A 7,379-nucleotide genomic window follows, 5' to 3' on the forward strand; every position below is an offset into this window, starting at 1 on the left:
CGGCGGGCTCTCAGCCTTCCCTTTTCCACAGGTTTTGTAGCAGGTGCTTTGTGCACCAAGGGTCTCATACTATCTTTCACTGGGGCAGGGTATTCATTCTGTTGATAGGAAGTGCTTTTGAGAAGCAACTAAAAAACAGACTGCCCACCCAAATAAATGACTCCGAAACAGTCCACGGCAGGAGATGCTATTACTCTGACAACCCGAGCTTAAATGTACTCTGTAGAAAGGATGGCAAGCATTCCTGCTTGATAATCCCTCATGACCAGATGTCTAGGGAAGGTCAGCAAGCTGGGACCGGGATTCCTCTCAGAGCATAAATTCCCAGTGTAGCCACAGAAAGGATCCTGCTTAGTCACTGCTACCCGGGTGAGCCCTCTGTATGCAGGCCTATACAAGCACTGCTTTTCTCGATCAGGACGGAGGGCAGACTCGAGAAGTCAGTGTGACTTAAGATCTTTGTGCTTTAGCTCTGGACAAATATACAAGGGCCCTGTGCCTTCTCCCTCCTCCCACTAGGGGAAATTTGTGTCCTGAAACAGCCATCTCCCCCAGCAAGGGACTGACTTATATGCAGACTGAAAAGTCTATCAATGATCTAAAGAAAAGAAGAAGAGGGAAAGAAGGCAGGAAAAAAGAAAGAAAGAAGGAATCAATCTAAATTTTGTCACTCCATGCTTAAGAGTGACTCACAATATTATATATTTTTATTTTTTATATTTGTCTCCATTTTACTTCTACTAAAAGGCACAAATCCTTTTTCAAACACTGTCTCAAATCCTTTTTTCAAAACCTGTCCCTGGACAAGTATTAACATAAAAAGCAGCTCAGAGAGTTTAGGAGAAATTGAAACCATAAATTTTATAACAGCTGTTAATTTATCCTCCAAAAGAAAAAAGTCTTTATCAGAGTGGTTCTTTTTCAGTACATGCATGCATGCATGCTAAGTCACTTCAGTCATGTCCAACTCTGTGCAACCCTATGGACTGTAGCCCACCAGGCTCTTCGGTCCATGGGAGTCTCCAAGCAAGAATACTGAGTGGGTTGCCATGCCCTCCTCCAGGGGATCTTCCCAACCCAGGGATCGAACCTGCATCTCTTAAGTCTCCTGCATTGGCAGGTGGGTTCTTTACCACTGGCAACACCTGGAAAGCCCTTTTCAATACTTAATTCATATTTAAAAAATTTTTTTTAAATATTATACAGTCCTTACCCTTAACTTACTCACTTTGGGAAAATATGGTCCAAACTTGTCGGGTCTGGAGAAGGTTGCAGACTTCATTCTTACCTCAAATGGCCATTTCATATGTCATGTTGTGATGCATTAATTCACCAAGTTTTTACAAAGCACAGATGGGTATATACCAGTATGTCAGATCTAAGAGCTGTCATTATGGTTCCCAACCACTTGTAGAATAAAGCTCATCATAGCTACAATCTGAAGATAAATCCTGTGGATTATTTAAATCTAGATTAAGATATTATATTTTTATTTAAAATAAAGCCAATGAAGAAATAGCTTCTCAGGTTCTACTTGGCTATATTTTCTTTTCCTTATTTTCCCCCTGTCATCACCTTCAAATTCCACAGATCCTTATTATTTGGATTCTCTTGTTAATAAAAACAGGTCAAATTCAGATGCTGTGGTTCTTGATTCTCTTATTTTAACTATCTCACCAAAACTGAGAATTTTAATTCTTACTATGTATTGTATAACAATATTATTCATTGTGTTCCAAATAAAAAGGTTTCATGTGTTTCATAAACTCTTCCCAGAGCATGTTGCTCAATAATAATAGTTATTCTGTCAACAAACTTGTGTTTATATGGTTTAAGATAAATATACCCCCAATGAATTGTCCCCGTAGAAGCGCTGTGTGGGCCTCGGGCAGTGAGTGTGTGAGTCAGCAGAGGGGATACGGACCACATACGAGGGACAAGGAGACAAGGAACTCCCCTGGCACGCCTGAAAAGCTAGGAACTGGAAACCAGGATGTCCGCCCAGGGGCAAGCAGTGTCTTCCTCCTGTGGTTCCTGAGAGAGACCCCTTCTCTGGGAGGCTGTCGTGCCTGATTTCAATGCCACTGCTCCAACGCTGCGGGAATCCAGCTAAAGCAGCGGCCCCTCCTTCAGAAGATCACCCTTCTGGGATGATTTGAGGTTCAGGGCACTCCCTGCGGACTGGGGCATCGGGACACACTTTTCCCTCCTTATAGTAAAAACAATATGCGTTTCTAATGAACTTTCTAGAAAGTGAATGCTTCCCTTGAGATAACCGCGGACTCTGGGATTCAGATCAGTCAGCCCTGCCGTAAGGGCAGACTGAGGAGGTGGGCAGAAGGGGAGGCAGGAAGGACAGCATCGGGCAGGGCCCACCAAAGCCCTCTGTCACCCAAGCCTCTTTCCACCTCCCCCACCCCTGCCTCACCCCCACGTGGGTGTCCTTGCTGCCTAAGGGCCTCCATCCTGGCTTGTCACAGCAACAGGGGTGAAAAGCTTGTTCCAGGGGACATAAAAGGCACCAAATCTCCACCATCTGCCTGCAACTCTTACCTCCCCCGCCTCAGTGTGAGTCTGAGAAACAGGCTTTCCCAATTTCCTCTCTGTTTACTTTTTGTTGATTCAGCTCCAGGGGAAGAGCATCTTGATACTGTAGCTGCAGGGGAGAAGACAGGGGATGTTCTTAGGAATCAGAATTCTGTCCTACAAGAACACTGAGGGGCATAAGGAATGCCCAAACTGCTAGAGAAAGTCCCCTTTGTTAAAGGGGCTCAGTGAGTGAGACGTGGCAAAGAATAATTTCCCTTTTCTGAGCCCCAAGTATGTCCGCCAGAAAGATGTGGTTTTTGCCTCAAGTTGACAGCAGCCTAAAGTTTAGGATCAGAAATCAGAAACCAATGATCAGAAATCCAGGAGAAATAATACCAAATCGCATCATAGAATGCAAAAGGATCTTTCCCTCTGAAGTCCAACATTTTCTCTTATTTTCGCGAATATCTGCGGGTGGGGGAAGACAGATCCACTCCATTGGACAGAAGGACCTGGCTAAAATGGCTGAGAATGCCTTTAATTTTCTTTAGAATTATTGAAAAGGCTGCATAGTTAGTCTTTTACCAGAAGACTTATAAACGGTCTACTGCAATTTTTGGCAAAAAACATACGTTTGTGGTGGTTTAACCACTCTACAATAGCAGCTTTTTTCTGGTTGTGCAGATGGAGGCATTTATGCCAAATTAGCAAAGAGCTCTACTTTTTTAATAAAGTTTTTCCCTAATCAATTTTTCACAGATTAATTTTAAGATGCTGAGAAACAACCGCAGTGAACCCAATGCATGCGTGCATCAACATGGGCTATTTCAACCAAGGGTCAGAAGACAGTGGTTCTAGTACTAGCAGTGCTAGAAACACACAAAAATGACCTTCATCAGGGAATATCCTTCCACCTCTGGGCTGGGAGGGACAGATCTGAGAAGGCCCTCGCTCTGATATTCTGATTCAGTCATGAGAAATAGACTCTTGCAGAATCCAGTGCCTACAATTTCTGTCTCTAGAGCAGACCCTGCTCACACTCATATCCCCCCTCCCATATCTCCTCACTTTTACAAAGGGGCTTCCCAGGTGGCGCTAGTGGTAAAGAACCTGCCTGTCCATGCAGGAGACATAAGAGACATGGGTTCGATCCCTGGGTCTGGAAGATCCATGGAGGAGGGCATGGCCACCCACTCCAGTATTCCTGCCTGGAGAATGCCATGGGCAGAGGAGCCGGGCGGGCTACAGTCCATGGGGTCGCGAAGAGGCAGACACTACTGAGCGACTTACCACGCACACTCTCCAAAAGAATCAGAAAAGAAGTCCAGTGCCGGTGGCCAATTCCCTAAATCTGCTTCCAGTGCCAGGATCCCACCCTGCCGAGGTGAGCCCCAAGGGACCAATCAGTGTCACAGCCCCAGGAGCCTCACAGGCCAGCATGGAGCTGCCAACACAGCCCTGGGTTGCAGTAGAAAACTAGGGCCTCACCCACGTCCTGTGGCCAAAGGGTCTTTGGGGGCAAGTGGGGTTCAAAGCAGGGACACACCAACTGTCCTCCACCCAAGACTAACCCGCCCGCCACTTACTGGCTGGGTGACAAAGAGCAAACCGATTACCTTCTCCACCACTTAGTTTTCAAAATAACTCTCCTGCAGGGTTGTGAGCAGGGTTGTGCCCAGGAAACCATCAGAGCCTGGCACAGGGTAAAGGCCAGTGTGAACCACCGTCCCTGCTACCTGGCCCCTCAGAAGAACTCCCCAGCAACCTGCACAAGCACCTTGGTGCGAATTTTAAGTCCTCCGTCAGCAGTTGCCAAGGGGACTTTCCTGGCGGTCCAGGGGTTGAGAATCTGGCTGCCAACATGGGGGACACAGGTCCTCTCCCTGGTCCGGGAGGACTCCACAGGCCAGGGAACAACTGCGCCCGGCGCCGCAACTACTGAAGTCTGAGGGCTCCACCGACCCGGCACCTAGGGAGGGTAGCCCCACTCTCCTGCACCTAGAAAAAGCCTGCCCGCCACAAGACCCACAGCAACCAAAGGAACAATTTCAAAAGAGTTGCCCAAGGACACGTTCAGTCTCTTTCTACAAGCAAAGCAAGTGAGCAGAACCCAAACCAGGCCATAAGCATCCAGAGAGAAGCAGGCCCTGGGAGTCAAAAGCTCAATGGTGAGCTTGAGCGAGGGACTTAATTCTAGGATCCTACCTGGAGAGCCGGGGAATTCTGAAGAGACCAAAGCGGGACTGTGGGGTGTGGCCTTGGCGTTCAGAAGCTGCACCCCAGCCTCGTCCCAGGGCACCCCCTCGCCGCCCCACGACAGCTGCCTGGGGCTCTGGAGCTTGCCTTTGGGAGGCAGGGAGCGCGCGGCCGCAGGGGAATCTGGATGGAGGGGAATGACCCAACTCAGGACTCCTCCCTGAGTCCGGGCCAGTCGATGTCTCTTCCAGAAGGGTCTGCAAAGCCTGGGGCCCAAAAGAGGGGTCTGCGCGGAGCTCTGCTTTCTCCCAGCTCGGATCCAGAGATGTCTGCAGGGGAACCGCAGGGACGAGACAGGGGTCCCCCTCCGAGCCTGCACGTGGAGAGCTGCGCAGGGACGACCCGAGGGTTTCAGGCGCTCTAGATCCAGGCAACGTTCAAACCCTTCTTCTCTGCAGCCGGGAGGAAGCGACCCGGACCGGAGTCTCAGCCAAAGGCGCCACTTTGAGAGGGGCGTGCACTCCTCAGAGAGGAAGGGTTAAACCAGGAGCTGCCAGGCCTTTGACAGCCTAGCGAGTTCCCCGCCGGCCTCCGCGGGGCCGCGGGGTGAGGGGGGCTCCCCTTTCTTCTTCACAGCACTCTAGGGACCCCCCTCCCAATGTCCTTCCCCACCAGATTGCTTGGGGTGCCAAGGAGGAGAGGGGCTGTCCTTCCCGCATCTGCCAAGACCTCTGAAACAGCCCAGAGGGTCTACCTGGGGGCAGAGAGGTGGACCGAGTTCCCTCTGCCCGGGGCCCCGGGTCTGGGAGCCAGGCCTCCCCTCCCCTGAGGCCCGCACCCCCTCGCCCCGCGCCCCGCCTTTCGCCGCATCCCCTCCGGGAGCAGCGCTCCGGAGCCGCCCGGGGGGCTCGGGGCTCCCCGGGTCGCTCGCTCCGCCCAGGGGGGTGGGGCGGGAGGCGGGGGAGGGGGCTGGCGCTGCAGCTGCGGCCCCTGCGCCGTCCTCCCACAGCCTGGGATCCGGGTCTCCAAGCCCAGGCTCCGGGGACACTCCCCAAGCAGCACACAAGCCTCCCCCCTGAGTCCCGGAATCCCCTTCCCACCGCGCGGCTGCGGAAACACCCCGAACTCCCGGGCGCCGGGCTGGAGGGTGGGCGTGGGCCGGCCCGCCAGGCTGCGGAAGGGGAAAGGTGCAGCCGCGGGTGCTGGGGAAGAGGGGGCGCGGGGTCCTCCTGGAGCTGGGAAAGCGTCCCCCGACCACTCAGTCACCGCCCAAGACGCCAACGGACACGGTCTGTTCCACCCGGAGACGGAGATCGCCCCAGTCCAGGCATCCAGAAGCCGGCCTTCCCACGCCCCCCACCCCGGGCCCAGCATTCGGCGGCTGGGGTCGGCCCCCCGGGGCTTCCCCGGGTACCCGCCCCCTCCCCCAGCCGTATTTACACACCCAGTCGGTGCCCTCCACACTCAGATTCCCAGAAGACGGCTGGGGAGCCGGCCCCTCGCCCACTTGACCGGAGCTTTTGGGTCTCCCCTCAACCCGATCCGTCTCCACCTTCAGCTTCCTCCCACCGCCCCCCCACAACACCCCGCCGGCCACCTTTGCCCCCCCAAACCACTTACTTCACCCACCCGGATCTGCACTTGCCTTCCCACGGCGCACAGCCGCAAACCACTCCGAGGGTTTCATGACCGAGTTGGGGGTGGCACACGGGAGAACCGACCGACTCCCGCCGCGCCGGACGGAGCCCCGGGGCGAGGGGAGGGGGCAGCCTCCCCGCCACGTCCCACCAGTTCTATTCACCCTCTTGGCTCCTACTCAACCCCTACAGGCAGGATGAGCACCGCTGGGTCCCAGACCCTCGCCCCTCTGCAGGGAGCGAAAAGTCGACTGGCAAGAACACACAGAGAAATAGACAGATGCCTCCGGCGAGGCGGGGAGGGGGGCGGGGGGGGGGGATGGGGGGAAGGGCGCAAGCGAGAACTAGATGTGCAACTTGCACGCACTGGCTGAGCGCCGCGCAGCGAGGGGGCACAAAAGTTTGCAGACTGTGGCACTGCAGCCAGCGGCACGCGAGCAAAGAGGGTCGACACCCCCCGCCCCCACCTCTCCCGCCACTCGCCAGGAAGGGGGTCTCTCCAAGGATCTGCGCCAGGGAGCCTGGGGGTTGGACTCGGCTCAGAAATGGGGTGATGATGGTTCTTCTCTACGGGTTCCGGGGAGGGACGGCCTAGGTACCCGGGCAGAGGGGCCAACGCGGCGCTGGGCGAAAAGCAACAGGCGGCTGCACCTTACCTTGCGCCAGTCCGCGGCCGGGGCGGCTGCTCCATCCTCGCAGCGCACGGAGGAGGCGTTGGGTGCGTCTGCGGGGCGGCGTGCGCGCTGCCAGACCCGCAGCAGCCGCCGTCCCCGCCCGACTGCCCGCCGGGCTGCCTGCCTCGAACCTGGCCGGCCGGCTGGGCCGGTTCTCCCGCGGCGGCGGCGTTGGTGCGCGGGACGCGGGCGGTGAGTGGCTGGGCCGCCGTCCCCCGGCGCCTCGGCGGGGAGAGGGCGCGGCCCCCAGGGGCGCGAGAAGGCGCCGCCGGGCTCCGGCTGCAGCGGCGGTCGCTGCAGACCCGGCGCCGGGCCCGGAGCCTCGCTGGAGGGAGCAGACAAA

At 55.3% G+C, this 7,379-nt stretch overlaps 1 protein-coding gene across 5 annotated transcripts in view; it reads right to left on the reverse strand.

The window, feature by feature from the left end:
• Positions 1–7,178, reverse strand: part of LRRC3B (leucine rich repeat containing 3B) — a 94,643-nt gene extending 87,465 nt beyond the window's left edge. For 2 of the 5 annotated variants that reach the window (XM_061404670.1, XM_061404671.1), the window contains exon 1: positions 7,019–7,178. The gene's annotated coding sequence lies outside the window, so the exon portion shown is untranslated. Of the gene's footprint in view, positions 1–4,734; positions 5,557–6,345; positions 6,442–7,018 lie in introns of those variants that run through there. The other 3 variants (XM_061404673.1, XM_061404674.1, XM_061404677.1) reach the window with 3 other exon arrangements.
• Positions 7,179–7,379: the final 201 nt, after the last annotated feature.

Source organism: Bos javanicus, chromosome 27 (genome assembly GCF_032452875.1).
Source record: "Bos javanicus breed banteng chromosome 27, ARS-OSU_banteng_1.0, whole genome shotgun sequence".
NCBI classification, from domain to species: Eukaryota; Metazoa; Chordata; class Mammalia; order Artiodactyla; family Bovidae; genus Bos; species Bos javanicus.